The 16,048-nt window shown below is 34.2% G+C and overlaps 2 long non-coding RNA genes across 2 annotated transcripts; one reads left to right on the top strand and one right to left on the bottom strand.

Annotated features, from left to right (window-relative positions):
- Positions 1 to 4,532: 4,532 nt before the first annotated feature.
- LOC107438494 (uncharacterized) lies at positions 4,533 to 9,194 on the bottom strand. The gene is made up of 2 exons (XR_015430748.1): positions 8,999 to 9,194; positions 4,533 to 4,910 (listed from the first exon to the last, which is right to left on the bottom strand). It is a non-coding gene; the product is annotated as an uncharacterized LOC107438494 (long non-coding RNA).
- Positions 9,195 to 11,345: 2,151 nt separating this feature from the next.
- On the top strand, positions 11,346 to 14,781 carry LOC107438495 (uncharacterized). Its single transcript, XR_011636099.2, has 2 exons — positions 11,346 to 11,647; positions 14,191 to 14,781. It is a non-coding gene; the product is annotated as an uncharacterized LOC107438495 (long non-coding RNA).
- Positions 14,782 to 16,048: the final 1,267 nt, after the last annotated feature.

Genomic DNA, 16,048 nt, shown 5'->3' with positions numbered 1-16,048 from the left:
TAACCTGTTTCTTTGAAACTGATATAACTTTTCAAAAATTTTACGAACGAGGGCGAACTTATTTATTAAAAACTAGGTATGGGGAAAGCCATTGCAGTTATTCTTGTTTCAACTAAGGTTTGTTTAACGGTACAACATGCATTTACAGGCATGTGTGCTCAATTAAGGCTTATAAACCTTTGTCAAGTGGAAGAACATATAGTATAATATAGAGAAGGATAGTACAAAGATACATTCAGGGTAGCAGCAGGATTCGAACTAGCTACCTCCCCTCTTCGCACAATTCAACTAAGGGTATGCAATTTATTCAATAGTTGCCACTTGGTGTTTTCACTGACTTATGACACTTACATGCGGCCCTCTTGAGTGAGACTCAAAGAGACGTAATAAGCTGGCAAAATTTTAGAAGGAAGACACGAAACTTCGCTGAATGAAAGTAAATACTTTGTTTAAGTCGCACTAGAGCTGTATAATGGGCTGTTGGCCTGGATTTGATGGATGGGTTTGCCTGGGAAACATCCCTAGAGGTCATCCGAAGCCATGCCATCGCACTTTTCGATCCTCTGCTGAGAGGATCTCATTCGTTCCCTTTCTTCACGGATATTGCATGCATTTGGTGAGTCTTAGCAGATTCGAGGATTGATCCCAGGGTCCAAAGACCGGAATCAAAATCTCTAACCACTAAGATACTACGGCCCTCATTGAATGAAAGCTACAGTCTTTTTATATGAAACAAACGGAAGCCTGGTGGTTTCAGATTAGATTTCAATCATGACGCTGAATATCGGATTTTCATGTTTTAGAGGCTTCCTCCTCCAATATGAGGTCCCGCAGTGGATTGATCGTTTAGACACTGTTCCCAGAAGATCACCGAAATCAAGCATCACTGGCTGCGGTCAGTGTACGGGTGGGATACTACTGGGATTAGTCTGCGTAGGGACCAAGAGTGTGCGGTTTTGGTCCTCGTTTAACTGTTCTACCGTAAAGTTCTCGACTTCGCGTGCAGGTCGTCAGGCTACCGAAGCGGGGGTGCCATCCCGCTGCAAATGATCAAAAATTGTGATGGCATGTCTTCGGATCATCCTCAGGGAAGTTTCCCAGACGGTCGCCAATAGCCCATTGTGCAGCTCTAGTGCGACGGGAATGAACTGCAACTACGACCTCCAATATGAGCTATATTTTCTTTAATTTAATAATAACTTAAAAGCCATAGAGAGAGAGTAGTAGTAATAGTTTATTTACATCGTACTAAGCTGCACAATGAGTTATTGACTTCGGTCTGAGTAACATCCGTGAAGATGATCGGAAGATATGAAGTTGTAGTTGTAGTTCATTTACGTCGCACTAGAGCTGCACAATGGGCTATTGCAGCTCTATGGAGGGGAGAGCTCCCCCCCTTATAGCCAAAGGGTCTACGTGCGAAGTCGAGTCACTTTGAACAGAGGACTGACACTGCTCAACCTTGGTTACTTCGCAGACTGATTAAAGTATTCACCCACCCTCACACTGACCGCAGCCATTGATGCTTGATTCCGCTCACACTGACCGCTTGATTAACAATCAAGCATCTCGTGTCTTAATGGACAACGCGATACACAATTGTTAAGACACGATATGAAGGGAATCATGCCTTAACAATTAGTCCACTGCAGGATCAGTAAAAACCGAGATAGAATGAATTACATAAGTTAAAGTTCACATAGATCAGTTTTAGTGCTTTTGGTGCTCTGAAGCATGAAGGTAGTGCGTTTGAACCCACCAAAATTTCCTACGTATCTTCATGCTCTCTTCCTCTTTTTCGGCTAAATGTTTTTACACTCTAAAAACAACCCAACAACTTTAAAGTCACTTTATTTAATTTTATCTCCAATGTTGAACTGTTATCACGTGAATAAACATACCGAAAAATTCATGTGCAATTAAAAAAAAGAAAGACTTCGAACAACTTTTTATATGAAATTCAGAATTTCATGTACTAGGACTTAGTCTTAATGGAGGTTTGAGAGGTAAACTTAAATATGCTAATCCCTTAATTATTTAAGTTATGAAATCAGACACAAAACATTACTGAATAAACATTCCTTTTTTTCTATTGATTTGAATTTTGGACCCTCAAAATATAGGGGGTAGCCGGAATCTGAAAAATATCGTCCCAATAGATTGGTCAAGATAGCGGTCCAAACTATTATGACCATTTACAGCTAATTTAACTTTCACCATTTCTCGGGAATTTTTCATGTGAATCGAAAACTTTTTGCACACAATTATAGAATTCGCTTAGCCGAAGGTATGCAAGAAATAACTTTTAATAATTATTTGTTATTTTTATTATTTTACTTAATTGCAGTCGAAAGAGATTTGAATCGTAATACATACAAATTTTTACGCAGTTCAAAGAATGCAATATTAAAAAGTAAAACGCATAATTTGAACGAAAGCGGTCGAATAGTGAGTGCTTGAAGAATCGAATTTTAAATAAGTTGTATTTTTAAAAGTCGATTTCCCTTGAGCATTTTCCCTCGTGAAATCACTTTCTTAATAATTATGTAAAAATTTGCGAACCTTACAATTCAAAACCTTTTCAATCATTGTTGAATAAAGGATAAAATATAATTATTATTTCTGCATGCATTATATTTGGACAAACAAATTTTATAATTCTGTTCAAAAATATTTTGATTCGCTTAAAAGTTCCCGGAATATTGTATAACATGCAAAAATAAAAATTAACAAAAAGAGGTCAAAGATTCGGACCGCTTTCTTGATCGAACTATCGGGATCATATTTACCAGATTACTGCTACACCGTATATTATCAGAGTCAGATATCCGAATCTGTCGGAAAAAAGGTATGCTTTTGTGTCTGATTTCGTAACTTCAAAATATCGTATGAACTAAATGATCAGCATATTTGAGATCACCCCTCAAGTCATTAAGATCGGGTCCTAGTGCTGGAATATCCGTTCATTAGTTCAAAAATTATTCAGGGGGATTCATCTTTCACACTGTACATTAAGGGTGTGCAAATTAGTATTGAAGTGAGAAAAAACAGATAAAGCTATCGTAATCAGACAAGCCACAATGGAAGAAAGAGCGGGTGTGTAGAGCATACGAACCAGGTTGATTGAAGGTTGAAACTTTGTGTTTCTAATAATCATCGAACAACCTTTTTTTCTTCCTCAATCAAACAGGTTTTGTTATTTGATACGACAATTTTTCTAAAAATGTCAATTGTCTGATTCTGATAGCGCTGTTATGTTTCCTTCGATTTTTTTATTAACTTGCAACACTCGATTTGTGCCCTTCATTTCTGATTTTAAAAGTATACATTAAGGATGGTCTTTACGGAACACCCTGTGCGTAGCTAGAGAGTTAAAACGCCAACCTTCATCTATCATACTCTATCTCAAAATTGAATCAAGTTATCATGTCTTATATACTAGTGAATGGATGTTTAATAATCGTGGTGGTAGTTACGCCACAATACTCCCAGGCCAGAATTTTATCAGGGATAGAATTAGATGTACGGATACCCCTAGTTGCTGTATTTGCGAAAGCCCAGGATAGCTAGATTAAGGGCACTGGATTTTGAGCTTTAGCCATGAAAGCTGTATTAAGTTCATGGTTATGCATAAGGAATCTCCTGCTTTGCTATTAGCAGTCGAGTGTGTGCAGAAATCCGTTGTGTGTAAATGAGACTGAGAAGCAACAGCGCGAGGAGTTCGATGACGCAGCCACAAATAGCAAGACAATTATTCAATGTGAACCATACATCGAAGTAGTCGTCATATCACCTTCGCAGGTCATCCATGTGGGAAAAGATCATTAATCAATGCCAACCTTCATCTATCAAGAGGTAATTCAAGATTGAATCAAGTCAGCATGTCTTATATACTAGTGAACTGATGTTAAATAATCGTAGTGGTAGTTACCACATACTAACATGACTGGCGGTGAAAATTTTTTAATGAGTTTTTGAAACTTAATGTGCAGTCTAGACTAAGTCCTTTTTGTAACCAGCTGTAAGTGACCGAATCATTAGAAAAATTCAAATTACTGTTAAATCGATTGTAAAATTAAATTTTAATTTTTTGCCTTTTTATTATTTTTTTATTATTGTTAATATTATTTTATTCTGCTTCATGTTTTTCATTACAGCTTCCAACTGCTTTATTCATGAATTATAACGCTAAGACTTAACTAGATATCTAACGTAAGTATTTTGCTTCTTATTTGCGGCAATACAAGTAAGAGTTTGGATGCTTTCTCAAGAATATTTCGGCAATTAGCACTTTTAGAATCTTTTTAAGACGTATACTCAGCCCTATCTCTGCAGAGAATTGAGATTGATTCATTGTAACTTCGTTAAGCTGAGTTATACGACCCACGGGATGCTAAATCTCTCTGTTACCTATGAGACCATCGATTACAACCATGTTAAGATCGATTAAAGTCAGTTGAAATGATACAACTATTAACATAAAAACTGAAGCCATTCTTCTCGGCAATATCCATAATTTGAAACAAAAAATGTAAACAAAGATATTAAATTTATTTCATAGGAAGCTAAATTAAAGATAAATGCATTAAAGGAATGATTTAAAACTGCAGCGTGATGAAATTTAGTTTCTGGATCTAAAACAACAGCAATGAAACAAAGTTTTTCATACATATATCATAAGTGCTCAACTGCTCAACTTTCATCATCAATATTTCTACAGCTCCTCCAAGTCAAAAATGATTCTATCATTATGTAGCCACCACCAAATATATAGGAATAGATCTCGACGCTGGATAGGGTAAATGGTGTAGGAGGTTGGCGAAAGCAGTTTCGTATGGCAGAAATTAAGCCTAAAGAAAAGACTACAGCAGCCACCGTTCCACTTCTGATAGCTTTTTTGCGTTCCATGACTGCAAAGATAGAAAATCATTAAAAAAATAGGATTATATAAAAGTTAGTAATATTTCAGATCTACACTTAATTTTTTTTTATTTATTTGACAAAAAATGCATTTTTCAAAAAAAAAAAATCACTTTTGTTATTAAATTGTTAACTTTTAATACTCATTCCTGAATGTCGTATCATTCATGCGTTTAAAATTCTTAACTAGATAGTTCAATTATAAACAATCTACAGAATAAACAAGTAGTCGCGCTCTTAACAAGGTTTTTCGAAACTCTTTCGCCTAGGAAAGTGAAACAAAACGTAGTTCAAGTGCCTTACACTTGAAACAAAGATAAAATTTCAAATCTTATTGCCATCTTGACGTGAAGGTCATTTGGGTATTAGAATGGCTAAACATACATTTTTAAAAGCTACTAATTTTTTTAAAAATCGCCAATTTGGCAACATTTTTCCACCTGGATGAAAATTATGAAAATCATTGCCTTATTCATATTTTTTGCAGTACTGGAGTAAATTTTTAAGTATTAAGAGGAAATTAGACCACAAACGTTTTACATTTTCACAAAACAGTGGTTTTTTTTTCCATTCTGATGTTTTGCGCCATTTTCAGAATAAGCATTGAGAGTGCTAGCTAAAGATAGGTTCAACTTGACTCAACAGTCATGAGTGACTGCTGCAAATTCACATAAGGTACGAAAATGGTATATTATTCACAGAAAGAACGTCATTTCCTGCGACTTCGTATGTTTAACACGTTTGCGGCCGAACTTGCGACAGAGCGTGATGGTCATTAGAACAGCATTCTTAACACGCTTTCGTGCCAGTGCACTGTGGGCCAGAAAACCATGATCTTTGGCCGAAAGTCAAAAATTAAATTTTCGACTGAAATATTTGTAGGCAGTTTTAATATAGCTCAAACTAAGTATTTATAATCATTCCAAACATTATAGCATACTGTTTGGACCGACGAGAGTACAATGTAATGAAAAATATGTTTAAAAAATTTTTTTCGCTTTACGTAACTTTTAAATTTTTACTTCAGAAATATATATAGGAATTTCACCTTACTGCTACATTATTATCAGAGTAATTAGTCTGAAATTATAGTACAATTTTTCAATTTGTTGGATTAGTTAATGCTCTTGACAAACTTATAGTTAATATCTTATCATTTGACATTTTACAATGTTTGAATGACTTTCGAAACTTAGTTCCAAAAAGTTCTACGAGGTAATTAGCTAAACTTTTTTTTGTTGTCTTCTTTGATGTTTTTTCTTCCGAAAAAACCTGCCCCATTTTGCCCGTATTGCAAAGGTGAACTAAATATACCGAAATACAAAAATTAGGCTTTTTTTTCATGTTTTCGCATTAGTTTGTAATATTACTTCGGAAATATAATCTGGTTTTCATTTTTAATATAAAATTACGAAAATTATTATATTTTCATATTCCATATTTAATTATTTAAACGTACTATATTATTTTTCTTATTTTTGCTCGCCATATTTCAGCAGCCATTTTTTTGGGGGGGTATTTTTAGTGTTTTTCAAAATTTCAACTATGAATTCAATTTACCTGCACATAAAAACCTCCAAATTTTGAAACAAATTTTATCGAAATACTAATTTTGGCCACGAATGCTTGGATGCTGGCCCACTGTGCAGTGAGTGATAGTTATTAAAAAAACATCGCTTGGTCGCTGCATGTCTCTCTCCAGTGCGTGATAGTTACAAGAACAGCAACCCTATTGTATAAATTTGAAATAAAAAAGAATCCAAAAAGAATATACGATATCTTTCTAATCACTAGTGAGGAAGGAGAAATGAAAAGCATCAAAATATGATTGATTGAAGAAGGAAGCAGACACAGGTAGACATAGTAACATTAAAACACCAAATATTACCTGGCGATCGCACTGATTTTAGTATTTATTAGATTCGACAGAATTTGATAGCATTTTTGTTTTTCTTAGCTTAATTATTAATATGAATTTGACACTCATACTTATGTAGATTTTTTTTGACATGAGTCAAAGGCAAAAATAGATTGTTTAAGCGAATTTATTAACCGATATATTGATTAACCGATTGCAATTTACAGAAGCAATTTCTCGCTTTCGGACTCATTTCTCTGTTTGATGTGCATAATATCTGAAATTTTATACTGCTGTTTCATTTTATAATGTTACAATATTTTTAATTAAATTTTCAATAAATGAATGAAAATGTTGTTGTTGTAGTTACTTTGCGTCGCACTAGAGCTGCACAATGGGCTATTGGTGACGGTCTGGGTAACATCCCTGAGGATGATCCGAAGACAAGCCATCACAATTTTGATCCTCTGAAGAGGGGATGACACCCCTGATTCGGTAGCCCTACGATCTGCACGCGAAGTCGAGCACTTTACGGTAGAACAGTTTAACGAGGACCAATACCGCACACCCTCGGTCCCTACGCAGACTGATCCGAATGAAAATGTACAAAAGTTTAAAAATAAAATTAATTCTTATCTCCAGTAAGCTACTTTCTTTTGAAATAACTTTCTCATCATTTCGTTATTTAAACCACCAAATAAACATGTTATTGATTAATTTTGATGGTAAACAACCTTGACTATCAACAATGCTACGTTTTTTGTTAGTTTAAGAAATATCGGTCTGAATTATATAAATTCCTTACATTATTTTTCAGTCTAATAATCAACTTTCCAGGCTACTGAAATATTATCCATACTTTGACTCTGCTGCAGATTGTGGAATATTAATGGTGTTTTAGCCAAGAAAATAAAAGATTCAAAGAAAAAAACCTTTCAGATTTTTTGACGGTTAATATTTTATAAGTTTTTGATAAAAGGAAATTTTATCTGTCATCGATAGGATAACACTCTCTACAAGATTCCTTTTTTAACATGTTCCACGATTTATTTTTTAAAAATTTAGTTATGAAATATAAAAATTGTTGATTGTTTACAACTTATTATAAATATCTTTTACGAGGAGTTCTGAAAAATTTTGACAATTTTGAAAAAAAAAAAAACAAACTAGCATAAGTTTTTTCTTCTTTCCAAAACCGAATTTAATTTTACATGAAAGAGCATTTTAAACTTATTTTTCAACATTGTTACCACTATTGTTCCAACATAGTGTTTTTAACATTTATCATAGTGGGAAACCAAACTCATACCGACTTCAAAGAGAGATGCTACCAGTGAGAATAGTCATTGCCGTCACCGCTGTTAAGGCAATATACTCAAACACCACAGCCGTAGTTCAAGAACTAGTGATAATCGAACAGTGCGAGGTCAGGTCTGTATGATGGGTCATCGAACGGCTCCCAACCCAAACTATGGAATAGATTTTGAAGGACACCAACAAAATAGGATGTGCGTTGTCCTATGCTTTAACTGAGTAATCCGAGATACGGTAGCTTAGGGGACAGAGCATTCGCCTCCCATTAAGGTTTCCTTAGTTCGAATCCCAACTGTGGCTGGTTAATACGACCACAGTGATTGATGACGTAAAATATCTTCAGTGGTAGACGGATCATAGGTTAGAAACCCTTTACAGTTGGACTAGCCGGAGTTTCGTGGTTTTCCCTTCTATGTAACACAAAACCGGGTTAGTTTCATCAAAAAGTAAAGCCCGCCAAGAGCGCTAATTGATCCCAAATGCTTGATCCAGGTATGCTCTTGTCTTCTGGGTCGAGTTCAAAATTACAAGGATACGGGTTTAACTTTGAGAGTCGTAAACTCAAAAAATTGGGTTGATGGTTCAGCGCCGGCTTTAAAATAAAATAACTGCTCATTCCACATCTTTTATTTTTTATCTGACGCAAAGCTTCACAGCATCGTATTGCATTGATTAACCGTTTTCAGTAGTTTTCAGACGGTGGCTTCCGCAGTCGTCTTAAACATTTCGAATGCTTGTAATAACACATGCAAATTCTACACAATTTGTTCATAATGGTGCAAGTACACGAACAATCAACCAGAGTTTATATTGATACATATTTCACAGTTATGTTGTTTAATGATTAAATAAAAATGCTTGATAAAAATTTAAAATCAAATAAATGTCATTTAATGCTGAACTCACCTATAAAAAGTTCTATAGATTAGAAATCCATCTAAATTAGCAAACAATAATCCATGCCTCATAGACAAAAATGATCGAGTTTATGGCGATGTTTTTACTTCACTTAATTCGTTTCTGGCTGCTTATTTTCACCTGGCCCACTTAACAGAACTTGCTCCTGCGTAACCGTGTTGTTGTTCATTTGCGTCGCACTAGAGCTGCACAATGGGCTATTGGCGACGGTCTGGGAAACATCCCTTAGGATGATCCGAAGACATGCCATCACAATTTTGATCCTCTGCAGAGGGGATGGCACCCCCGCTTCGGTAGCCCAACGACCTGCACGCGAAGTCGAGCACTTTACGGTAGCACAGTTTAACGAGGACCAATACCGCACACCCTCGGTCCCTACGCAGAATGATCCAAGGGGTCACCCACCCGCACACTGACCGCAGCCAGTGATGCTTGACTTCGGTGATCTGCTGGGAACCGTGTCTTAGTGATCAGTCCACTGCTGGACAACCGGGGAGTGATGTTTTTCCGAAATTGTTCTGAAGCATGCAGATAACGATTTCGAATCTCACCGTAATCCATCTTTGCGCTGTCTTTCTCTAATTTGTGTTCACTGTTCCTCAATTTGATAAGTGTTTGAAAGACATTTTCTGCAGTGTGCATATGTGAATAAAAAAATTAATAAACAGAAAAAATTGTGACCAAGGGGTATCAATCCTCCGCTAAAAGACCCGAAACGTAAGTAGGTAGGACTGCACGCGAAGCTGAACACTTTACGTTAGAACAGTTTAACGAGGACCGATGCCGCGTGCCTTCGGTTTCTGCGCAGGCTGATCAAAGTGGTCACTCACCCGCTTACTGACCACAGCCCCCTAAATGCATTAGCAATAATAGTATAAAAAGGGATCTTAAAATTGATGACATCAACGTCTATATAAAAAATTTAAACCAAAATTTCTACGATGAAGCAAAAACCTGTACCACCAGCAATTTTAACTCACTCCTAGATATTGAATTAATTGACGACAACACTAAATTTAGCCCAATCACTGCCTTTTTCCTTAGGGATATGACGTAGTACTAAAACACGAAATACACTCTCGATTTTTGGTGCTAAGCACCACCTCTTCCCCCCATCTCCATTCCACCTCACTACTCCTCATCATCGAATTACTACTACAGATGAATCGGTTAATGCCGCTTCGCGGCAGCGCACCGAGATTTATATGATTTCTACCATTCTGACCACAGCCAGTGATACTTGATTTCGTTGTTCTACTGGGAACCGTGTTCCTAGTAGAACGAGTTCCGTCCACTGCGGAACCCTAAAACGTAGAGATAGCGGTTTTGTTTTCAGCTATAAATCTGACTATATCTTTGAACTGTTCTTCTTTAATTTGTGCTATCTGTTCTGAATACTTAATTTTTGCCTGTTTTATTTGCTGTAAACTTGTGTCAATTTTATAAGCCACTTTTTCGATGCTGCAAACCGTCCCAGGTACTTAGAATCAAGATCAGAATTTTTGTACATTGAGCGTATGTTTGAGAATTAATAAAAATATTTTTCAACTTGATAGATAGCTCGGTTTAACTTTGAGCTCCGATGAAGTTGACCTTATTTCAATTTAGAACTCGTAAGTTCTTCGTTTTGTAGGCTTCAGATGCTTTAGTGATTTTGAGGCATAAACCTGTGAGCTTTTTCTATCTCATCTATCCGTCTGGACAAGAGAGGAAAATCCAGATCAGTAACAGAGAAGTCTGCAGGTTCTTGCTCTCAAGTCATTGACAAGCAAGCGATTTAGAGCTTAATTGAAGTAGAACTAACCTACAATTTTGGTTCTATTTGCTGTATTTATGTGTGAGAGCTTGTATTTTACTTGTTATTAATGCTTCGGTAAATTCAAAACAGGAAACTTACGAAGGCTTCCTTATGTGACACAATATGTCATTGTTACGTAACATCTAGCAGAAATAAATTTCGTGTAGCATAATCAATTTATAAAATGTTTTGGGAAATGAAGTAAGCAAAAAATGGAGCCGAAACTTTTCTCCTTATCAATTGAATTCGTTCCTTATAATTAGTTAATTATCTTACGGACGGTCCAGCAGTGGACTGATCGTTAAGACACGGTTCCCAGCAGATCACCGAAGTCAAGCATCACTGGCTGCGGTCAGTGTGTGGGTGGGTGACCACTTGGATCAGTCTGCGTAGGGACCGAAGATGTGCGGTATTGGTCCTCGTTAAACTATTCAACCTTAAAGTGCTCAACTTCACGTGCGGGGTCGTCGGGCTACCGAAGTGGGGGTGCCATCCCCTCCGCAGAGGATCAAAATTGCGATGGTATGTCTTCGGATCATCCTCAGGGATGTTTCCCAGACCGTCGCCAATAGCCCATCATGCAGCTCTAGTGTGACGTAAGTGAACTACAACAACAACAATCTTACGGACGACAGCGAGTATTAACTTCTTGGTGTACAGCGTTGTCATTAATTATATTATAACGCTCATCATTTGATGAAGATTTTTCAGTTGTAATTTATACTTTTGCTCGAAAGTAGCATTAAGTTTCCAGTTGAAAGATCAAGTTTGGATGAGATCCTCCTACTTTACTGCAATTTCGATCGGTGGAGTTTATATCTAAAAATGTTTTCAATCTTGTAAGTATGTTCAGAAACTTATAAGAACTAGGTATCGTATGTTGTTAATTCTACTGTAACTTAGTAAAGAAATATTTACAATTAATATAGTTTCATATTATATGAAATTGTTTTTAAATAAGTTTGACTTAAAAGTTTTCTATACATTACACTACCAAATTAATATGCTTTTAAATAAAATGAATCTTGATAATTGGTTTACTGAAATATGATTACTATTCTGTACATAAAATAAATTAGTAAGAAGATAAAATATTAGTAAGAACTTTTATGCTTTGTTATTTATGGTTAAATTATTGACATACACATATGATTCAGTTACAGTAATATTATATTCATTATTTCTGTAACCGGATAGCTATGCATTTTTGGAAAGAAGAACTTAGTGGAAGAGCATGCTAAATCACATTTTAATATAAAATTGTAATTTTAATATGTATTTAATCAGTAAGAAATTATTAATAGAACATCAGTTTTCCTTGAAACCTACTTAAAAACTTAATGTTCTTTTCAAATGTGGGGCATAATGCTTTGAGATTTTCGAAATTTGAATATTAAATATAATTTACGCTGTTCTTCCACTTTTTCGAGAATACTAAATAATTATTTTTATCTTTTAAAAATATACTCGATTGCTAACCAATCATTCAAGTCTAGAATGTTTCACCCCAATGCTGCTAATTTCAAAATGGATGGAAGAAGGAACTTCGTCTCTAGCACTCAAATATAAACATATGATACTGTTATTCCACTAAGATTTTCGAATAAAACACTTGGTGGAAGAACACGCAAAATTATTTTTAATTTTAGAGATAATAATTTTTAAATAACTACAATCACCAGAGAATATTTTATAAAGTGTTTTTTATTAAAAAATTGGTTTTTTTCTTAATTCAGTGTTTTTAATTATGTGTACTTGAATATTTTGAAATATCATTTAACTTGTTCATCTATTGAGTTAGTTTTCTGAAGCGTTGAGTGAAAGAACATGATAAATTACATTTTAGTTTAAATTCCAAATAATCAACTTTAGCATGTATAGAATTTCCAGGATATATAATTTATATAACACCTTTCTTCATTGAAAATCTCGTTTGAATCCTAAGATAAATTAATCTTAAACTTTTAATGTTTTTAACTTTGTAAATTCAAATCTTTTAGTATGACATCTACCATGTTCTTTTCTTAAAATCTTAACAAGAATGTTTTAAATGATAATATGCGAAAAGAAAGAGAAATTTTGAGCATAAAATGCAGTTTTGATTAGGTGTTAAGATAGAACGTAATGGAAAAATTGTTTCCTAAACTGGCAGTTTTGACATATTTTATGAAGTTAATGTTATTAAAGTTACTGAAATGTCAACTTTTTAAGTTTATAAAATTCTGAAAATGTACTTTTTAATGATTTCCCAAAAAGTTAATCTTAAAAAATAAATTTCACAATTTGTCTTCTGAAGAAAATAAACAACAAAAAACCCTGCTTTGATGAAAAATGTTGCCTAATTTCGCCATTCTTAATTGCTGTAAAAGTCATTGTAATGGAAATGTTTTTTAATTTATTGTTCAGAAAAATGTAAAATTGCTCTCTATACTATTGACAAGTACCCTTAAATATTTTTCGTTAAGGAACTTTGACAGCCTTTCGTATTTTATAAACTGATTTAATTTTGTAAAAAATAATGCAGTCATAGAAAGGTTTAAATAAAATTTTTAAAATGCTTGAAAATTTAAAAATATATACAAGTAACTTTTATAATTAATAGGGTTCTTCGTACAAATGAGTGAATGTATGAGGTTTTTCTTGTAAATAAATGAATGCATAAAGTTCTTACTACTGAATGAAGGCATTTTTTTACATACAAATCTTGAGTTCTTTTTACAAATGAATGAATGAGGTCCTCCTTGCAAATGAATGTATGTGGTCCCCCTTGCGAATCAATGTATGAGGTCCTCCTTACAAATGAATGAAAACAATTCTTACAAATCATTATGTGATATATGATCCCAGGATGTTCATCTCAACTTTGACCCCAAGAGTTTCTTAGCTATTGTTCTTTTCTATTTTCCCTTTTTTCTTCTAGACTCAGTTTATTACACCATGTAAGCTGATGTTATAAATGGCTGACAAAATGTTGATGAAATTAAATTTTAGAATCAACCAACTATACTTATGGTAGTATTTCAAATTGCATCTTGGTTTGTATATGGATTAGATACAAAAATTGCCCTGAAATCTTGAACCAGACGCAAGTACGGCAACAGCTTTAAGCGATTATAAAAGAATTGACTCGTACCTATCCTGTAAATACTCCCTAGAAGTTCATATCTAATAATCATTGAATTTTATATAAAAACACGCTTCATTATCTTTTTAATTTCGCGTAACCCCATTTGTCGAACTTTCCTTGGTGCTAATCTTATAACACTCAAACTCTGTCGCACTTAGGTAAATAGGTTACTGCTTCCAACCATTTTAGTTTGATTGTTGTGCCATATTGCTAATTTTAATGTTTACTTATTGAGCTTCTTACTCTATTTCATAGGTCTGATCTGATACTGCCTATTTGTTGCAAATTCAATAACTTTGCTCCTCTTGCGTTTATGCTGGCTTTCTTCCTAGCTCTATCTGTCGGTCAAGTCAGATCCTGTGGAGAAGAACGCTTTAGAATCATCCTCTTGATTCAATCACTTGTACCACTACTTAGTCTAATCAACGCAGCCATGGCTGATCAGAGTCTTGTATCAAAGGCTTACATCATTTTCTTCATCATTAGTCAGGCACCTTCTGCTTATAAGAACTGGGCATTTGCGAACAGATTTCTCTTCCACTTTGTGCACCTTTCCTGTTTTTTTCTAGTGCAAGATCATTTGGTGGACAGCAAGTGGTTTTCAGATCAAGACTCGTTGATGATCAAAAGTGTTTTTAACCGGACACTTTCTAGTTAAACAGGAAGCTTTTCTTGTTAAACTGTGAAATTTAGTGAAATTCATAATATATGTAAATCGTGTTATTAACCTTTTTTAATAGATTTAATTGAATTTTTATCATTATATTAAGAAATGTTACTTCCTTAAATTGAGTATTGCAAAGATTTTTGGCTATAAAGTGGTTTTATTAAAAGCTGTTCTTGGGATGATTCGTACCATTTCTTATGTATGTGGTTTAAAGCAAACTAGAGTGCTGTACCTCCTGCGCGCTGCTGCTTATTAACCTACAAATTGCGTTGCGCTTTTATCAGGACTACGACTAGTCAAAAATATTGGTTTGAAAAGAAATTTCCGCAAGATCCATAATAGATTGATTATTGACGAAAAGTTTTTTGTTTAATAGGATATGTAATTATGAAAATTAATGCAAGACAGCCCACCGTTAGTAAATGTCTACACGAGGTTAAAAAAAAGCTAAGTATGTGATAAATAAATTAGTAAAAAAAACATTAATTTTTGATAAGTGTTCTTTCTAAAATTTACGATGATTCTAGATGCATATAATTATGCATTTGCTATCTTTATCGAAACAGATTTATATATGATAGTAATTTCATATGATCATAACTTCATACCTCATTCGATCTTCATATTCACATATGCATGAATATAAAATATTATATATTTAGAAATATATTGAAAAAGAAATTTAGTAAATTGGACAAATTCTTTTAGCCAAATTTGTCACACTATGAATAAGATGCTACAAGATTTCGATTCTAAACGTTTTACTTCCCTAAGAAATGAGATTTGGCACCACAATCAAGGTAACTGCGATATACCAGGAACCGAAAAAGGGATCATATTTGCCCTTTAATTACGTGTCGTGAAAAATGAAGAGGCTGCAAAATGTCTTTAGTAATTTGTTTCTGTCTAATAGTTTGTGTAATGAAAAACTGCATAATTTAGGCGTGATATCCATCAGAAATAACAAATTAAAATGCTAAAAGAATAAAATGAGTTTCACACTAAAAGTTTTCCGTCAAATCTCGTTTTTCTTCACGTTTTTTTATTTCGTAATTTATAATTTTCTCAAAAACTTCAATGGGATACTTACAAGTAACCTAGTGTCGTTTTCTCTATCTTGATTAGTTGTTGAAACCTGACATTTGTTTACGTTAGCAACTGTTCTTTCCATTCAATTTCGAACAAGCAAGGTTGCCAAATCTCTATTTTTTAAGTAACCCCATATTCCATATTCTTTTACAAAGATTCTTTCTCAAAAATTTCAATTCGGTTAATATATATTTCTTAACACAAGGACAGACATGTGTAAATTCGTGTAGTAAGTATGGATCAGAAGGTGAATTAACTTATCAATAATCACGAATTCACATAACAAACAAACTTAACAAGTTTTATTATTAAATATAACAGATGTGTAAAAAAATGGCAAGAAAAAGAACGATAATG

The sequence above is a fragment of the Parasteatoda tepidariorum genome, chromosome 2 (assembly GCF_982258835.1).
Source record: "Parasteatoda tepidariorum strain Cologne lab strain chromosome 2, Ptep-v5.0, whole genome shotgun sequence".
Taxonomy (NCBI): Eukaryota; Metazoa; Arthropoda; class Arachnida; order Araneae; family Theridiidae; genus Parasteatoda; species Parasteatoda tepidariorum.
This window is presented reverse-complemented; position numbering and strand designations above follow the sequence as displayed.